Source organism: Triticum urartu, chromosome 5A (assembly GCF_056163025.1).
Source record: "Triticum urartu cultivar PI428250 chromosome 5A, HENAU_Tu73, whole genome shotgun sequence".
NCBI classification, from domain to species: Eukaryota; Viridiplantae; Streptophyta; class Magnoliopsida; order Poales; family Poaceae; genus Triticum; species Triticum urartu.
In genome coordinates this window covers 30010754-30031524 of record NC_141877.1, presented here as the reverse complement: position 1 = coordinate 30031524, position 20771 = coordinate 30010754, and the positions used below count along the sequence as shown (strand labels likewise).

The window sequence follows — 20771 nt, the reverse complement described above, 5'->3', positions numbered from 1 at the left end:
AGAACAAGATACTACTGAACCTCGTAGATCAACCAGAGTAAGATCCGCGCCAGAGTGGTACGGTAATCCTGTTCTAGAAGTCATGCTACTAGATCATGATGAACCTACGAACTATGAAGAAGCGATGGTGAGCCCAGATTCCGCAAAATGGCTTGAAGCCATGAAATCTGAGATGGGATCCATGTATGAGAACAAAGTATGGACTTTGGTTGACTTGCCCAATGATCGGAAAGCAATTGAAAATAAATGGATCTTCAAGAAGAAGACTGACGCTGACGGTAATGTTACTGTCTACAAAGCTTGACTTGTCGCAAAAGGTTTTCGGCAAGTTCAAGGGATTGACTACGATGAGACCTTCTCACCCGTAGCGATGCTTAAGTCTGTCCGAATCGTGTTAGCAATCGCCGCATTTTATGATTATGAAATTTGGCAAATGGATGTCAAAACTGCATTCCTGAATAGATTTCTACAAGAAGAGTTGTATATGATGCAGCCGGAAGGTTTTGTCGATCCAAAAGGAGCTAACAAAGTGTGCAAGCTCCAGCGATCCATTTATGAACTGGTGCAAGCCTCTCGGAGTTGGAATAAACGTTTTGATAGTATGATCAAAGCATATAGTTTTATACAGACTTGCGGTGAAGCCTGTATTTACAAGAAAGTGAGTGGGAGCACTACAACATTTCTCATAAGTATATGTGAATGACATATTGTTGATCCAAAATAATGTAGAATTATTCTGCAAAGCATAAAGGAGTGTTTTTGAAAGAAGCTTTTCAAAGAAAGACCTCGGTGAAGCTACTTACATATTAAGCATCAAGATCTATAGAGATAGATCAAGACACTTGATAAGTTTTTTCAATGAGTACATACCTTGACAATATTTTGAAGTAGTTCAAAAATGGAACAGTCAAAGAAAGAGTTCTTGTCTGTGTTACAAGGTGTGAAATTGAGTAAGACTCAAAGCCCGACCACGGCAGAAGATAGAAAGAGAATGAAAGTCATTTCCTATGCCCCAGCCATAGGTTCTATAAAGTATGCCATGCTGTGTACCAGATCTATTGTATACCCTACACTGTGTTAAGCAAGGGAGTACAATAGTGATCTAAGAGTAGATTACTGGACAGCGGTCAAAATTATCCTTAGTGGAATAAGGAAATATTTCTCAATTATGGAGGTGACAAAAGGTTCGTCGTAAAAAGTTACGTCGATGCAAGTTTTGACACAAATCTGGATGACTCTAAGTCTCGATCTAGATACATATTGAAAGTGGGAGCAATTAGCTAGAGTAGCTCCGTGCAGAGCATTGTAGACATAGAATTCGCAAAATACTTACGGATCTGTATGTGACAGACCCGTTGACTAATATTATCTCACAAGCAAAACATGATCACACCTTAGTACTCTTTGGGTGTTAATCACATAAACGATGTGAACTAGATTATTGACTCAAGTAAACCCTTTGGGTATAGGTCACATGACGATGTGAACTATGGGTGTTAATCACATGGTGATGTGAACTATTAGTGTTGAATCACATGGCGATGTGAACTAGATTATTGACTCTAGTGCAAGTGGGAGACTGAAGGAAATATGCCCTAGAGGCAATAATAAAGTTATTATTTATTTCCTTATGTCATGATAAATGTTTATTATTCATGCTAGAATTGTATTAACCGGAAACATAATACATGTGTGGATACATAGACAAACAGAGTGTCACTAGTATGCCTCTACTTAACTAGCTCGTTAATCGAAGATGGTTATGTTTCCTAACCATGAACAAAAGAGTTGTTATTTGATTAACGGGATCACATCATTAGAAGAATGATGTGATTGACTTGACCCATTCCGTTAGCTTAGCACTCGATCGTTTAGTATGTTGCTATTGCTTTCTTCATGACTTATACATGTTCCTATGACTATGAGATTATGCAACTCCCGTTTATCGAAGGAACACTTTGTGTGCTACCAAACGTCACAACGTAACTGGGTGATTATAAAGGAGCTGTATAGGTGTCTCCAAAGGTGAATGTTGGGTTGGCGTATTTCGAGATTAGGATTTGTCACTCCGATTGTCAGAGAGGTATCTCTGGGCCCTCTCGGTAATGCACATCACATAAGCCTTGCAAGCATTGCAACTAATGAGTTAGTTGCGAGATGATGTATTACAGAACGAGTAAAGAGACTTGCCGGTAACGATATTGAACTAGGTATTGAGATACCGACGATCGAATCTCGGGCAAGTAACATACCGATGACAAAGGGAACAACGCATGTTGTTATGCGGTCTGACCGATAAAGATCTTCGTAGAATATGTAGAAGCCAATATGGGCATCCAGGTCCCGCTATTGGTTACTGACCAGAGAGGTGTCTTGGTCATGTCTACATAGTTCTCGAACCCGTAGGGTCCGCACGCTTAACGTTCGTTGACGATATAGTACTATGTGAGTTATGTATGTTGATGACCGAATGTTGTTCGGAGTCCGGGATGAGATCACGGACATGACGAGGAACTCCAGAATGGTCCGGAGACAAAGTTTGATATATGGGATAATAGTGTTTGGTCACCGGAAGGGTTCCGGAAATCACCGGAAGGGGTTCCGGATGTTTCCCGAAATGTTTGGGTACGAGAACACTTTATTTGGGCCAAAGGGGAAAGCCCACAAGGTTTTTGGAAAGCGCAAAAGGAAGTTTTGCGGAGTCCAGGGGCCAGACGCCAGGGTCCCTGGCGTCTGGGTCCAGACGCTGGGAACCCTGGCGTCTGGCCCTGGAGTCCGAGAAGGACTCTTGCTTTTCGGGTGAAACAGACTTTGTGGAGGCTTTTACTCCAAGTTTCGACCCCAGGGCTCAACATATAAATAGAGGGGCAGGGCTAGCACCAAAGACACATCAAGAAACACCAAGCCGTGTGCCGGTAACCCCGTCCCCTCTAGTTTATCCTCCGTCATAGTTTTCGTAGTGCTTAGGCGAAGCCCTGCAGAGATTGTTCTTCACCAACACCGTCATCACGCCGTCGTGCTGCCGGAACTCATCTACTACTTCGCCCCTCTTGCTGGATCGAGAAGGCGAGGACGTCACCGAGCCGAACGTGTGCAGAACTCGGAGGTGCCGTGCTTTCGGTACTTGGATCGGTCGGATGTGAAGACGTACGACTACATCAACCGCGTTGATATAACACTTCCGCGAACGGTCTACGAGGGTACGTAGACAACACTCTCCCCTCTCGTTGCTATGCATCGTCATGATCTTGCGTGTGCGTAGGAATTTTTTTGAAATTACTACGTTCCCCAACAATATGAAGTAGAACCTATCATGTGTAGGACAAGGACTAGAACAAGGAACTGCGGCAGAACCTTTAACAGGAAAGACAAGAACACGTACGGGACAGCAGCAGCAGAAGCGCTGGACTTGGGGTCGGTGTCCTCGCCTGCCATGTCGTCGAGGAGGTCGTGGACGTCGGGGAAGTAGTCGTCGGCGACCGGATCGTCCGTGATGAAGCAGCCAGTAGTCGCGCTGAGCGCTCCCCAAAAACCTTATCACCCTTCTCCCGTACAGGACTCAAAAAGTGCGGTTTCGGAGGCCTACTGTCCCGACCTGCGGTGCACGCCGCAAGACGGGATGGGGAAGAACGTAGCAGCAGCGCAGTGGTTGGAACTTTGTGGCGAGAGGAAGAGGAGCTTCTGTTGTGTCTCTCTGGAGAGGAGCGACCTCTCTTATATAGGCATAGGAGAAGGACGCAAAGAGGCCGCGGCAGGAGGTGAAGCCACGAAGGGAACAGGCAGCGGCCGAAGAGGTGCGCCGTTCGAATTCAGTGTCCACTACAGAGAACGTTTCAACTCCCACGTGACCTTCCGTATACCCATCGTGCGTGGAAAAAATTTAGATATCGGCTCGGCTCATTCCCGCAACCCGCGGCGCGGCGCGGCGCGGCGTGGCGTGACGAGGCGTGGCGAGGCGGGCGGCGGCGGAGGAGCGCGCGTGGATATTCCTCTTGTTCTCATGCTCGTACAAGTGGGGAAAGAACCTCCCTTATAAGGAGGTCCAACTCCCACTAAACTAACAATGTGGGACTAAACTTTAGTAGTATCCCTTGCCTTGCACAAATGGGCTAAGTGGGCCTCTAGGATTTATTAGGAATTTCTGAAATAGTTATTGGACTGCCCAAAATAGACTAAATTCCAGCAAGGACATCCCTCATCCGTCATAGTTAGGCAAGTAGTCAATAAAGACAAACTTCCTTTGTCACATAGTTCAAATAATGAGTCTGTTTGTGAAGCATGTCAATGTGCCAAGAACCATCAGCTTCCCTATCCTAAGTCTACTAGTGTGTCTCATGCCCCATTACAATTGATCTTCACTGATGTATGGGTCATGCTCGAGATTCTTTTGGTCGAAAAAAAATACTATGTTAGCTTCATTGATGATTACAACAAGTATACATGGACTTATTTGCTTAAATATAAATCTGAAGTCTTTTCCATCTTCCAAGAGTTTCAGAAGCTAGTTGAGCACCACTTTGATCGGAAAATTATTTCAGTCCAAAGTGACTGGGGAGGGGAGTATGAAAAACTCAACTCCTTCTTCCGTAGCATTGGGATTACTCATTATGTGTCCTGCCCTCATGCTCATCAGCAAAACGGTTCTGCTGAACGGAAACACCGTCATATCGTTGAAGTTGGTCTATCCCTTCTAGCTCATGCATCTATGCCTCTCAAGTATTGGGATGAGGCCTTTATTACGGCTACATATCTTATCAACCGTCTTCCCAGTAAGGTTATTGGCAATTCCACTGCTTTAAAACGCTTGTATAATCAAAAGCCAGACTACACCTCTCTCGAATTTTTTGGGTGTGCTTGTTACCCCAACTTACGTCCATACAATCGTCATAAACTAGAATTTCGCTCCACACAATATGTGTTTATTGGGTACAGTAACCTTCATAAAGGATATAAATGTCTTGAACCGTCTACTGGACGCATATATATCTCCCGTGATGTTATCCTTGATGAAACTTTATTCCCCTTTTCACTACTTCATCCCAATGCCGGCGCCTTGCTTCATGCAGAAATTGCACTCCTACCAGACTATTCTGTACATCCTGATCACGGGGGTGAACTAAATGATCATGATCATGTGCAAAAATCCACAGAAAACTGCATCTCTAATGGCCCTTGTACAGATTCTACTCGTCATTTTATGTGTACATAGGACAAACCAGGCGCAGAATCTGAGGATGATCCGACTGTCAGCGCGTGATCCTAGACAGATCCGTGGCAGCATGCAGCCCAGGCCAACACGCGATCCCGTGCAGATTCGCCCCTGGCGGTCAACAGCGACAGCAGCCCGGACACTGGTCCAGTCGCGGGCCAGGGCGCGCCACGCCAAGCCGACCAGGTGGGCCACGTGGGTCCTGGCGCAGGCCCAGGCACGTCATGCCAAGCCGACCGGGCGGGTCACAACGGACCAGGTACGGGCGCGGGCCCTGGTGCGGATCCGGCGCGTCACGCCCATCCTCGCCCGCGCGATCCGACGCGGCTGTCGAGCGCGGCGCGGGGGGGAGCGACTCCCCGACTGCCACGTCGTTTGGGGATCCGCTGGCCGATCCGGTGCGCCTCCAGGACGAGGAGCTGCGCGCATCTTCCTCGGATCAGGAGCCACACCAACCTGGATCTTCTGTGGCTGACGCTGAAGCTGCTGGATCTCCCGTGCCACAATCAACAACAACTGTTTCTGTGGCTCCTTCGTCTCCCCGACGACACACCAGGTCTCGGTCAGGTATCGTCAAAGAAAAAAAATACAGTGATGGTACAATAAAGTATAATCCGACTAAGCGTGCTTTTCTTGCCACTACTGGTGAACCTGTTAATTTGCATGATGCACTTGCTAGTAAGGATTGGAAGGAAGCCATGGATAATGAGTATAATGCACTCATAAAAAATCAGAACTGGCATCTAGTACCACCGCAACGTGATGCAAACATAATTGATTGCAAATGGGTATACAAGATAAAAAGGAAATCTGATGGTAGTACAGACAGGTACAAGGCAAGGTTGGTTGCAAAAGGCTTTAAGCAAAGGTTTGGAATTGATTATGATGATACCTTTAGTCCTGTGGTTAAAGCAACTACCATTCGCCTTGTTTTATCCATTGCTATTTCCAGAGGATGGAGCTTACGACAGCTAGATGTTCAGAACACGTTTCTTCATGGTGTTCTTGAGGAAGAAGTGTTCATGCGGCAACCACCAGGTTATGAAAATCATAGCACACCACATTATGTACGTAAGTTGGATAAATCATTATATGGACTTAAGCAGGCTCCAAGAGCATGGTATTCTAGGTTGAACATGCAGTTACAACATCTTGGGTTCACACCATCCAAAACAGATACATCCTTATTCTTTTATAGCAAAGGCAATATCACTGTTTTTGTGCTTGTTTATGTTGATGATATAATTGTTGCTAGTTCAAGTCAAGAGGCCACAACTTGTTTGCTTAAGGATTTAAAACTTGAATTTGCTCTCAAGGATCTAGGTGATCTTCACTATTTTCTTGGTATAGAAGTAAAGCAAGTCAAAGATGGCATACTTCTCTCACAGGAAAAATATACAACTGATGTTCTAAAGAGGGTGGGATTGGAGAATTGCAAACCAGTCAGCACACCGATTTCCACCTCAGAAAAACTTACAGTTGATAGTGGAGTTCTTTGTCCAGAAGATGCAACAAAATATAGAAGTTTTGTTGGTGCTTTGCAATATTTAACACTTACACGTTCAGATATTTCTTACTCAGTGAATAAGGTATGTCAATATTTGCATGCTCCTAGAACTACTCATTGGACAACAGTTAAGAGAATCCTAAGGTATCTCCAGTATTCTCAAGGGCTTGGACTTCAGATTGTCAAGTCCTCTTCCTTGCTTGTTACTGCATATTCAGATGCAGACTGGGCAGGGTGTGCTGATGATAGAAGATCTACTGGTGGTTTTGCTGTGTTTCTGGGATCTAATCTTGTGTCATTGAGTGCAAGGAAGCAAGCTACTGTCTCACGGTCAAGTACAGAGGCTGAATATAAGTCATTAGCTAATGCCACAGCTGAAGTAATGTGGATACAAACATTACTCTATGAGCTTGGAATTAAAGCTCCGAAGGCTGCACGGTTATGGTGTGACAATATTGGTGCAACCTATCTTTCAGCAAGTCCTGTCTTCCATGCACGAACAAAACACATTAAGGTGGATTTCCATTTTGTCCGAGAGAGAGAGTAGCTCAAAAGCTACTTGAGATACGATTCATCCCCACCGGGGATCAACTTGCAGATGGGTTCACTAAACCCTTGACCGAGAGAAGGTTGGATGAATTCAAGTACAATCTCAACCTTAGCAAGGCTTGAGGTTTAGATTGAGGGGGAGTGTTAGAATTATTGTATAGGGATAGGAGAGGTGTTTAAACTTGTATCTATCTCTTCTTCTCTCTATCCCGTATATCTCATGTAACGACCTCTCCTGGTCAATCTCCTCCTCCTCTCTCGATCTCCTCTCTTGATCTGTAACTTGTCAACCAAGGCTTTACCTCAATATATACACGCGGCCCGAGACAAAGGGTTCTACACTTCCCAAACTACTGTATATGATCACCCTTAGGTCGGCGTCCTTCTTGTTTATCAGCTAGACAAGATCCACCTTTGACTTTTCCTGCTTCGTTGCGTTCTGAATGCCAAGCATTGTTGTACCTGCGATTGTGCGTATCGATGGATCAAATAAGAATTAAATAATCAATGTTGCTCCTACGTTCATTAGTGCATTTCAAAACAATCTCATAAAAGAATACTATAGACACTTAATTAATTCGGTCAGATAGATCACAGGGAACTTGGTGATTACTTTGCTTATTTCACCAACAGGAACATGATTTGTATTGAAGGAATCAGTCCCCAGGCATGCTCCAATATCACATACATACATACATACATATATTTCTTCACGGTATGGTATTCACATAAGAGTTTTATGGATAATGAAAGAAAACATCTCTCCTGGCATCAAGTGATGTACATGACCACAAATTCGATTAATAATAACTGGATAAAAGAACGGGGCACAGCTATCTGATTTGCGATTCCTTGGTCCACGACGATTCACTACCCAATATAAATGGAGTTCACAAGGGGTTGCTATACATCTTGTATAGTTGTATTGGCACTCATTGTTTTCAGTTCGGAATACGTCAGTATACAACATAGTTTCATCGAGCACTAAATGGATAACAATATACTGCTAGTAGTATACTAACTATTCTCCGAATGAGATCCAAACTTATTAAAAGAAAGCAACCTGAAATTAACCTAAAGGCCTGGTCAGCAACCCCGCAGTTGGGGGCAGTAACCCCAAATCCGAGAATTCCACCCTAAAAATCGCGATAAAATTAGTCTCCTCCATTTCCTCCACTGCAGCGCAGTTCGACTCATACTGCTTGGCGTCGGCCGTCCCTCCCTCCCTCCCTCTGACTGAGACTGAGACTGCAGGCGGCCACAGGAGCAGAGGAGGTGATGTGAAGCAGCGATTCAGGTGAGCGACTAGCAAGGCGAGCAGAGCCTGATGCGGCAGATCCGAAGGAAGGGGGTGAGCCCGAATTTGCGAGTACATTTTTTTTTGCTTGCATATATACGTTTATTTATTACTTTCTCTGTCCCAAAATATAGAGTAAATTGCAAAAAAAAACATCATAATTGGGGACCCTAATTCATAAAACCGCCACCATTTGGATTTTTTTCAAAAAACAACCAACATTGTGCTAACAGCTTTCAAAAAACACTGATCACTCATATAAGCACTTGCTAACGCTAAAACTGACATATAGGACCCACTGTAAGTGATGACGTGGCAACCAAAACTAACGGCGTTTGACCGACCATCAAAATAGACATGGGACCCGCATATTAGTGTGATATCTCTCCTATAATAATAATAATAAGACACATCTCCGTGTCCTCCTCTCGAGCCACTGTGCACGCCCGCCGCCGCCGCCCCGATCCGGAAGGATCCGAGGCCGGACCGCAGGTCGCCGCCGGCAAGCCAAGCCGTCGCTGCCCCGCCTTTATTTCTCCTCCATCTTCCCTTCTACCTTGCCGCTTGGTCTAAGCCGCGTCATGCGCGCTGCCGCAGGTCTCCTCTGAGCCTCCCGACAGCACTGCCTCGCCGCCGATCGTAGCCAGCGTAGCCACTGCCGACGAACCGCTGTTAGACTATGTCCGTTAGCTTCGCCTTTTCGCGCTGGTATCCCTCGCCGACGGATTCGAGCAAGGGCGCCACGAGATGGCCGAATCGAGCCTTTCACGGCCGCTTGCACCGTCCGCTCCTCGCCCTCGATTCGCCGCCTCCAAGCCTGCCCCGAGCCCACTGAGCTCCCTGCTGCATCGAAGTGAGCTCCTCTCGATTTCCCCCCATCTCCTCTGCTCTATTTCACGTTGTAATGCCATCCTTCGCGAGCTGCGAGCACGGCGGCCGCCATGGCAGACGAACTCAAGCAGTTGGTGCTCCCCTGCCCCCTGCCTAGTCCAGTAGCAGGCGGTGAATCCCCGTCATGGTATTCTCCCGACCCCCTGCAGTCCGGCACCACCCACCATGGTCTGCTCCCGACGCCCCCTTGCAATCCGGCGGCGGCCGGTTCGCCACCCAGAGGCCGGCACAAGACCTCCTGGGCCTGTCCTCCATCCTTGTTTGGCTTGTGACCGGGAGCCATGGCAGGCGACGGAGCGCGGTGCTGTGTGGAGCAGAAGCTGGCGGTGATGGGAGGCTCGTCAGCCGGCGGCCTGCCTCGTCGGAGCCGCGGGCACCCATGCGTGTACGGAGGCGCGAGAGCGCGTGGAGAAAACTCGCGAGGAGACGGGGTTGACCAGCTGCGCCGTCTCTCCTTCACCACCTGACCTGTCATCGGGACCCGTTCGTCGGGTTTTCAATTAAATGGTTTTAATCGAGCGATCAGCGTTTTTCGAAAACTGTTAGCACAACGTTGGTGGTTCTTTGAAAAAATCGAATGATAGCGGTTTTGTAAATTAAGGTCTTCAATTGTGATGATTTTTTGCAATTTACTTTAAAATGTAAGACTTTTTTGACACTATCATAGTATCGAAAAACGTTTTACATTTTGGGACGGAGGGAGTAGATAGAAGAAAAATACATAGATTTTTTTAGCGATTTACACACCTGCGATGCTGGGCTGCCTAGCAGTACCAGGGGCAGCGGGCCTGGAGCCCGTGGTATTGATGAGATTGTAGCGCACGTTCCTCTGGCTGACATCTTCGACTTTGGCTCGAAGCTCCTTCATCTCCTTGGCGACGCGCCGCCGGTCCAGCAGCGTCAGAGGGAGGCGCCACCAGGACTGCTTGTCTAGACGCACGGCGAAATCCTGGAGGCAGTCCTCCACGTTGTAGGCAACGTCGCGGACCTGCTTCACCCAGATCTTGACCACCTTGTTGTCGCCCCGCTCCCGCTCCTCGTGCGCGGTCATGAGGAAACCCTGCATCATCTCGAGCTCGTCGGCAATGAAGGCCTGGTCGCGGCGGACTCCCAGCTGCAATGCCACCTCCTCCGCCAGCGCGGATTTGGCGTAGCCCAGCGCTCCATTCAGCACCGACTTCCCTACGCTCAGACCAGTCGCCTCCATTGCTAGCAGTGGTGCTGATGATGCTTGTGGGGAAAGAAGATGGCCAACGACGGGTTAAAAGAAGATTAAGACTCCAGGTCGTGCTAGCAAGTCCTAATAACGAACAATAAAGTTCAGTACTCGTATTACCGAAGAAAGCATAAACTGTGATCTAGTATGAGATCCTTTGTGGGCATCTTCCGTGGATGTGCCACGCCCCACGGGAATCAGAACAAACGCGAAACAGACGAGATGCGTCCCCGCGGGACTGGGGTCAGCTGACTTTGCCCATGGCCAGTCACGCCGTAACATGCAGCCACCAATCCAGCATTCATTCTACATCCAATGAAGAGGATTAAGCCAAGGGAAAAACAGCCCGCACTTGGCGGTTTTTAGCATGAAGACGCCCACACTTATAGTTTTATGTACAGGCAACAATCTATGCACCAGGTTCTTTCAAAAAAAAAAAAGCTATGCACCAGGTGTTCTTCAATTGCAAATACATTTAAAATAACATAAACACTAACGCCCACACGTGTGGGCATTTCCCAACTCGCGCACACGCTTGGATCGTCGTTCACTGTCTTTTGCGCGAATCTTGACACGAAAAGGTGGATTTGGTGTGCCACGTAGGACGGGGCTGGTGTGTGGGTGTTGGAGAGTTTGCCCACACGCCCGCACCACGCTGTTTGACAGCTGCGCTGTGTGGGCGAACTAGTTTCTGCCCATACAGCCACCACCTAGTTCATGCGCGTGTGGACGAACTGCTTTTCGCCCACACGACATTCCTACGTTGTGGATGGCAATTGCAGTTACGCGAACGTGGCAACTAGGTAAACAAACATGGCAACTGTGATTTTTTGGTAGATGACAACTGCAGTTGCGCGTACGTGTTTATTAACAATACATGGCAATTATGGTTGGACCACACGTGGCAACTAGGAAACACACATGGCAACTACTGTTTGACCATATGTGGCAAGTAGTTAATCATACACGGTAACTACGGTTTGATTACATACGGCAACTACCATAAATTAGAGACATGGCAACTATAGTTAACCAAAATAGATAGAGTTGCCATGCTTTTACAATCACACTTGCCATCCCGGATAACTACATATGCCAACCAGAATGGCAACTAAATCGTCATCCGCGAGGTACCTAATGTAGCTGCGCCAAGATATGTGGGCATTTTTGCTTCGTGCCACACGCGCGGGGTGGAGATGAGTAGTACTTGTTGGGCGTGTGTCACGAAGTAGCCGCGCCCACACATGTGAGCAATTCCAATATCCACCACACACAACCCGTGTGGGCTGCCTCCTGCTCACACTACACACGGTGTGTGAGCACATGTCAAATATACCACACGTGTGGTGGATATGGGTGTCCTAAAATAATTGCTATTAGTAATTAAGAATAAATTTTAATAGCAATAACTTTTTCTGATAAAGGGTGGATTTTGTTTGCTTACAAAGGAGCACCAAGAGGATAGAAACTCAAAGAGCACACATCTGGCTTTTGGATAGCCAGGATCCACATGGCTAACATCAACACACGCATACAAAAACACGCCGGCAAACAATAAAGTCATATAAAACCAAAGCTATGTATAGGTAAAATACAACAATAATTGGTATCCACACCAATCATCTCATGACACCATACATATGATGAGGTTCTATATATTACATTTAAATTGGATAATTTATAACGCGGCCCGACACTGCATGTTGCGCTAGTCCCACCACGCTTGCTCCGCTACCACCCGTCGACCGCCGCTTGCGTGGTGAAGAGTTGTTGTCGTTGTCACCGAGGTAGAGAAGGAGGCACGCTCGTGCGCGTGCTGCGCGGCGGGGAAGGCGACTATCTTTAACAAGTTCTATACATTACATTCCAAACGGATGACTTTTTAACAAGTTCAACTATTTCTTTAAAAGATAAACAAAAACTAAGCGAGGTATCCTACGAGTCTCCGACGATCGCTGCACAAATTCAAACGAAAAGTACAAAAATATGGGTCTTCAATGGTCGTTGTCTTTCTGCTTTAGAGCGGACGCCCCTCAACAACGTTGATGCGTGGACCAACGTGACCATGAACCCTACTCTGGGCATTGCATCGCTGTGAAACGGTGTTGCTATACCTGCCTCCGCTATTTAAGGCATGTGACCGAGAACCCTACTCTGGGCATTGCATCGCCGTGAAGCGGTGTTGCTCCACCTGCCTCCGCTATTTAAGGCATGTGACCCAGAACCCTACTCTGGGCATTGCATTGCCGTGAAGCGGTGTTGGTCCACCTGCCTTCGCTATTTCTCGGCGTATGTGATCGAGAACCCTACTCTGGGCATTGCATCACCGTGAAGCGGTGTTGGTCCATCTGCCTTCGCTATTTAAGGCATGTGACCGAGAACCCTACTCTGGGCATTGCATCGCCGTGAGGCGTTGTTGCTCCACCTGCCTCTGCTATTTAAGGCATGTGACCAAGAATCCTACTCCGACCACCGTCGCCGCCTCGCCACCACGTCAAGGTGGAGACGTTGTCGTCGCCTCACCGCCGCATCAAGCGGGAGCCGCCGTTGTTGCCTCTCTGCTACATCAAGTAGGAGTTGGCATGACCACCTAGCTCTGCGGCGTCACAATTGGTCCCGTCAAGGAGGATATGAAGGCGAAGCTACCCTCCCGGCCACGCAGCACGTGCACGAGTGCCTCCTCCATTACCTCGATGACGACGACAGCAACTCCTAGTCGTCTGGCCCGGCAGTCGGCGAGGTGGCAGCGGAGCAACCGCGGCGGGACTGGCGCAACGTGCAGTGCCGGGCCGCGTTCAGCATGACGTCGAACGTCGTGCTAGTAAGGATGGCAATGGGTCGGGTTTGCATCGGGTTGAACAATCTCAAATCCATATCCATGTCCATGAAGACAGTCTTTGCCCGCCCATGAAAAAATCCATGGGTGAAAAATTGTGTCCACGTCCAAATCCGATGGATATCCGTACCCATTGGATATCCATTGGGTCCTCTCGAGACATATAAATAAGACATAACACAATATTAACATAAACTCTTCCATTCTTCACCTCGTGGTAGGCTAGGCTTCACTTATGGTAAATCAACATCCACTAACAACCTAAGATCATTTAGTATTTTTCTAACAAATGAGAATGACGAGTCATTTAAGGAGGAGGTAAAAATAAGGGAAGGGGTGTTGGATTATGTTACATAGAGGATTGAATGTCAACTAAAAAAAGTTATGATGGGGATTGTGTAATTTCTTATGCATGATTTAGATAAAAAAAAGTGTAAAATTGTTGTGAGACATATGACCGTGGGGCAGGGATAGCAGATTTTCCCCCATTAAGTCATACTACCGGGTCGAGTTTGGGTATATCCATGGGTACAAGATTATATCCATGCCCTATCCACGAACAATCGGGTCGGGTTTGGGCGCCGCCCATGGACACAAAAGTATATCCAAACCCTATCCATTCGGGTCGGATATCCATGTCCATGGATAAAATTGCCATCCTTACGTGCGAGAATGGGTGGTGTTGGATCCCCAACCTCACGCTAGCCTGGCTAAGGACCGGTCCAGGACCACCATGGAGACATCCGCGTGGTGTCGACGCCGCCCTCCAACGGCGACAACAACGGCAAGAACATGATGGATGTGTTGCCAACAAGGGCGGGCATGAGAACAAGGTCACCATCCGGTACCTCGCTTAGTTTTTGTTTAGTTTTCTTTAAATAGTTGAACTTGTTAAAATCACCAGTTTAAATGTAACATATGGAACTCGTTAAAAATATAGCATGCATACTTGTCTAAAACTGCTTGCATGTCAGGAGCAACAGGCATATCCGCAAAACAAGTAACACTAGCAATAGAAACCATGGTGAAAGCAAACTCAGAAGGTAAGACTACTTGCAAAATAACCACAGCACCCTGATAATGAAAGGACAACCACTTCTGGACCTAGTCCACCTGCATAGGGCTATGGAGAGCCAGCCAATCCAAGCCCAAAATGCCATCATAAGTGGCCAATGGTAGGAATCTGAAAGCAGAAACAAACTCAGTGCCACAAACAAGACCAAGAACAATGTGTAAGACACTGATAGCAAGAAAAAGTATCACCACCAGTAACTGTAACAGAGATAACTGGTGTAGTATGAACTCCTTGTAACCGAGGAAAAAATTTACTATCCAGGAAATAATGGGTACTACCAGAATCAACCAAAAAGAGTAATGATAGCCCTTGCAACTGAACTTCTAACTGGAGAGTAGGAGCATTAGGGTCCTTGCCAATATCAGCAGTAGATAAACTCGTCATATGTATTGATAATGTATTAGAATCAGACCGATGGGATGAAAAACTATCCAGAGATTGCACATGGTCAATAAGCTCCTAGACAAAATGAATCTAGACTGTAGACTTGCAAGCATGCTCTTTGGCCCATTTTTCACCACAAACAAAACATAACCCTTTGGCTCTGCAATAAGATCTCAATGTAGAGCACTTATCTCCAGTCTGAACCGGTTTTGCAACTTCGAAAAACTTTTTCTCTGCAGAAGCATGTACCTTAGGTGGAAGTGGCAATGGCAAGGCACCAGACTTGAAGGAAGTGGACGAGTTGAGGGGTGTAAGACCTTCCCCAGCTCCTCATGTAACAGGGCCAAATCATACGCAACATCTAGGTCGTTTGGTTTCTGCAGAGCAATAGCCACACGAACACCAGGTTTCAAACCATTTAAGAAACAGTTGGTATAATGCAATGAATTGGGAGTATCCTTGTAAGCTGATAATTGGTCATACAAATCAGCAAATCTATCAACATAATCGATCACTGTGTTGGTTTGAGAGATTCTGAACAATTGTTTGAGAAGAGTCTGATATTAATTTCGACCAAAGTGGCTCTGCAAACTGCAACAAAATTTAGACCAAGTGGCATGTGGCTAGCGACGCTGCATCAATTCAAGCCAACGTGCAGCTGCCCCCTCAAATTGAGTTGTTGCCAAGGAAATCCATCGGTGGAATGGAGTGCCCCATAACTTGAACTGACTCTCACACTGAGATTGCCACAGACGAGGATTAGAGCCATCAAACCAAGGTAAGTCAGAATGAGCGCGAAAGGAATAAGCATCGCTCGCCTCAATCAACACAGGATCACGAACACTAGAGTTGCGAACAGATAGTTGCAACTCAGGCGTACCACGAAACGGAGGGGGAACATACGTCTGGCCTCTTCTTCTGAGATCCGGCACATCTCCAGCACCATCAGAAGCATCCTCACCACGTCCGGAAACGGTCGAGCGTGCTGTGGACGACCCATCCATCTAGGGCGTAGAGTCCTTCCCCTACTCCACACGTACTTGATCGAGCTCCATGTTCATATCCACACGAACGCCATAAACCCAGGTCGAAATCAAACCATCAAAAGTAGTGGTGTTGGCTTCAATCATCTTGCTCATAGCCTCAAGGAGAGACTCACCTTGATCCTTGAGTCGCTGACTCACTCAGTTTAGACGCAAAGTCGGCGCAAAGGAGCTCGTAGACCTCACGCCCCTCCTCCGGTAACTCGTCCATAGTTGTGCTCGACACTGAACCCGCAACCGCATGTCGTGGTTGTGATTGGGAACCTCCAGGACAACCGAATCTGATACCAGCTGTAAGGGTCGCACTTGATCTAAGGATTTGCATTAGGGTTCCTCACCAAATCGAGAGGGAAATTGTATTATTCTATAGCTGACCGCCCAACCTCCCACACAACTACATGAGAAAGTACAACATCGGCCGGAGCAGCTGTCCAGTTCCTTCCTACCTGTCTCTCGCTACAGAGTGCTATTTAAAGGAAATGACCGTTACACTATTAACGGGCCCAAGTTGGGTCACAAAGCCAAGCTAGTAGCTTCTTCGGTCGCTTGGGCCTTGACACCATTGGCCCACTCGCAACATTTGAATCCAGCGCGCCTTGAGTATTTGCCGAATACGCTACAATGCCATCACCCGTTGTCGCCCTTGTCTCTATGTCTTCATGTCTAGATATAGGGTCGTTGACAAAATCGGTGTTTATTTAAGCACCGGTGCATTTTTAGGGGAAAATGCCATCATGGCACTTTATATTTCATGCGCAAAGAGAGATACATCGTTTGCTAAGATATGATCAAGAAAGTTGCTAAAATATCTGCAAGAAAGTCGGGAGGTTCCTGATTTCATGAAATGAATTGATCGCGCTCCAATCTATTAGCTAGAGCATCAGCAACCATATTGGCTTGCCTAGGACAGTGCTTAAAAATAAAAGAAGAAACATTTCGACTTCAAAAGGAGCATTCTTCATATAAGACTAGTCACAGTGGGGAGTAACTTAGAGTAGTAACATGCATATGTTACTAGTCTATGTTACTACCGCCATAGTGGGTAGTAACATATGTGTTGTGTCATGCATCACTTCATTTATTATATTATAGACTCATCCTTTCTTGATATGTGTGATGTTACAGTAACTAGCTATGTTACCACATGCCTCTCTTTCTTCATTAATTACATTTCACATCATCTATTTTGCCTAGATCGTTATGTTACCACCTATGTTACTCCCACTATGGGCAGTCTAAGGCTGCTGCCGGTCCTAGAGAGTTTCCTGCATTGATCACTATATCAATCACTTCCATGCAGTCTGCCTCGACATATGGATTGTTGTAGCCTGATACGTCCATTTTGCATCATGCTTTTATATCGATATTTATTGCATTGTGGGATGTTATTACACATTATGTCACAATACTTATGCCTATTCTCTCTTATTTTACAAGGTTTAGATAAAGAGGGGGAATGCCGATAGCTGGGATTCTGGGCTGGAAAAGGAGCAAATATTAGAGACCTATTCTGCACAGCTCCAAAAGTCCTGAAACTTCACGGAAGACATTTTCAAAATATATAAAAATACTGAGCACAAGAAGTTCACCAGGGGGCCACACCCTGCCCACGAGGGTGGGGGCGCGCCCTACCCCCTGGGCGTGCCCCCTACTTCGTGGGCCCCTTGGTGGCCCTCCGATGACCATCTTCTGCTATATGAAGTCTTTCGATGAGAAAAAAAATCATAAGCCATCTCCTTTGACGAAACTCCGCCATCACGAGGCGGAACCTTGACGGAACCAATCTAGGGCTCCGGCATAGCTGTTCTGCCGGGGAAACTTCCCTCCGGGAGGGGGAAATCGTCGCCATCGTCATCACCAACGTTTCTCTCATCGGGAGAGGGCAATCTCCATCAACATCTTCACTAGCACCATCTCCTCTCAAACCCTAGTTCATCTCTTGTATCCAATTCTTATCTCCAAGTCCGGGATTGGTACTAGTAGGTTGCTAGTAGTGTTAATTACTCCTTGTAGTTGATGCTAGTGGTTTATTTGGTGGAAGATCATATGTTCAGATCCTATATGCATATTAATACCCCTCTGATTATTAACATGATTATGCTTTGTGAGTAGTTACGTTTGTTCCTGAGGACATGGGAGAAGTCTTGCTATTAGTAGTCATGTGAATTTGGTATTCGTTTGATATTTTGATGAGATGTATGTTGTCTCTCCTCTAGTGCTGTTATGTGAACGTCGACTACATAACACTTCACCATTAATTGGGCCTAGAGGAAGGCATTGGGAAGTAATAAGTAGATGATGGGTTGCTAGAGTGACAAAAGCTTAAACCCTAGTTTATGCGTTGCTTCGTAAGGGGATGATTTGGATCCATATGTTTCATGCTATGGTTAGGTTTACCTTGATACTTTTGTTGTAGTTGCGGATGCTTGCAATAGAGGTTAATCATAAGTGGGATGCTTGTCCAAGTAAGGACAGTTGATACGTCCATTTTGCATCATGCTTTTATATCAATATGTATTGCATTATGGGTTGTTATTTCACATTATGTCACAATACTTATGGCTATTCTCTCTTATTTTACAAGGTTTACATAAGGAGGGAGAATGCCGGCAGTTGGAATTCTGGGCTGGAAAAGGAGCAAATATTAGAGACCTATTCTGCACAACTTCAAAAGTCCTGAAACTCCACGGAACACCTTATAATAAATAATGAAAAATCCTCGCCGAAGATGAAGACCAGGGGGCCCACACCTTCTCACGAGGGTGGGGGGCGCCCCCCCTAGGGCGCGCCCCCTGCCTTGTGGGCCCCCTGGTGGCTCTCCGATGACCATCTTCTCCTATATGAAGTCTTTCGTCGAGAAAAAAAAATAAGAAGCAACCTTTCGGGACGAAACTCCGCCGCCACGAGGCGGAACCTTGGCGGATCCAATCTAGAGCTCCGGCAGAGCTGTTCTGTCGGGGAAACTTCCCTCCCGGAGGGGGAAATCATCGCCATCGTCATCACCAACGCTCCTCTCATCAGGAGAGGGCAATCTCCATCAACATCTTCATCAGCACCATCTCATCTCAAAACCCTAGTTCATCTCTTGTATCTGATTCTTGTCTTCAAGTCCGGGATTGGTGCTAGTAGGTTGCTAGTAGTGTTAATTACTCCTTGTAGTTGATGCTAGTTGGTTTAATTGGTGGAAGGTCATATGTTCAAATCCTTTATGCATATTAATACCCCTCTGATTATGAACATGTTTATGCTTTGTGAGTAGTTACGTTTGTTCCTGAGGACAAGGGAGAAGTCTTGCTATTAGTAGTCATGTGAATTTGGTATTCGTTCGATATTTTGATGAGATGTATGTTGTCTAACCTCTAGTGGTGTTATGTGAACATCGACTACATAACACTTCACCATTATTTGGGCCTAGAGGAAGGCATTGGGAAGTAATAAGTAGATGATGGGTTGCTAGAGTGACATAAGCTTAAACCCTAGTTTATGCGTTGCTTCGTAAGGGGCTGATTTGGATCCATATGTTTCATGCTATGGTTAGGTTTACCTTAATACTTTTGTTGTAGTTGCAGATGCTTGCAATAGAGGTTAATCATAAGTGGGATGCTCGTTCAAGTAAGAATAGCACCCAAGCACCGGTCCACCCACATATCAAATTATCAAAGTACCGAACGTGAATCATATGAACGTAATGAAAACTAGCTTGACGATATTCCCATGTGTCCTCGGGAGCGCTTTTCCTTATATAAGAGTTTGTCCAGGCTTGTCCTTTGCTACAAAAAGGATTGGGCCACCTTGCTGCACTTTTTTTTTACTTTTGTTACTTGTTGCTCGTTACAAATTATCTCATTACAAAACTATATGTTACCACTTATTTCAGTACTTGCAGAGAATACCTTGCTGAATACCGTTTATCATTTCCTTGTGCTCCTCGTTGGGTTCGACACTCTTACTTATCGAAAGGATGACGATAGATCCCCTATACTTGTGGTTCATCAAGAATCTTTTCTGGCGCTGTTGCCGGGGAGTGAAGCGCCTTTGGTAGGTGGAATTTGGTAAGGAAAAATTTATATAGTGTGCTGAAATTTACTGTCACTTGTTACTATGGAAAGTAATCCTCTGAGAGGCTTGTTTGGGGTATCTTCACCCCAACCAGTAGAGCAAAGAGTTGCTCCTCAACCTACTGAACCTATTGAAAATGAAATTCCTTATGAGTATCCTTCGAGTATAATAGAAAACTGCTAGCTAATCCTTTTATAGGAGATGGAACAAAGCATCCTGATGAACACCTAATATATGTGGATGAAGTTTGTGGATTATTTAAGCTTGTAGGTATTTCCGATGATGTTGCTAATAAGAAGGTCTTCCCTTTATCTTTGAAGGGAGACGCATTGACATGGTATAGGCTATGTGATGATATGGGATCATGGGACTATAGAATATTGAAATTGGAATTTCATCAAAAGTATTACCCTATGCATCTTGTTCATCGTGATCGCAATTATATATATAATTTTTGGCCTCGCGAAGGAGAAAGCATCGCTCAAGCTTGGGGGAGGCTTAAATCAATGTTATATTCATGCCCCAATCATGAGCTTCCAAGAGAAACAGTTCTTCAAAAAATTTATGCTCGGCTTTCCAATAACAATCGCACCATGCTTGATACTTCTTGTGCTGGCTCTTTTATGATGAATACTATTGAATTCAAATGGGATTTATTGGATAGAATTAAACGCAACTCTGAAGATTGGTACCTCGACAATGGTA

At 46.0% G+C, this 20771-nt stretch overlaps 2 pseudogenes; both read right to left on the bottom strand.

Annotated features, from left to right (window-relative positions):
* Window positions 1–11101, bottom strand: part of LOC125506674 (disease resistance protein Pik-2-like) — a 28019-nt pseudogene extending 16918 nt beyond the window's left edge.
* A 3037-nt stretch (window positions 11102–14138) lies between these two features.
* LOC147967733 (uncharacterized) lies at window positions 14139–16419 on the bottom strand (annotated as a pseudogene).
* Between the last annotated feature and the right edge of the window lie 4352 nt (window positions 16420–20771).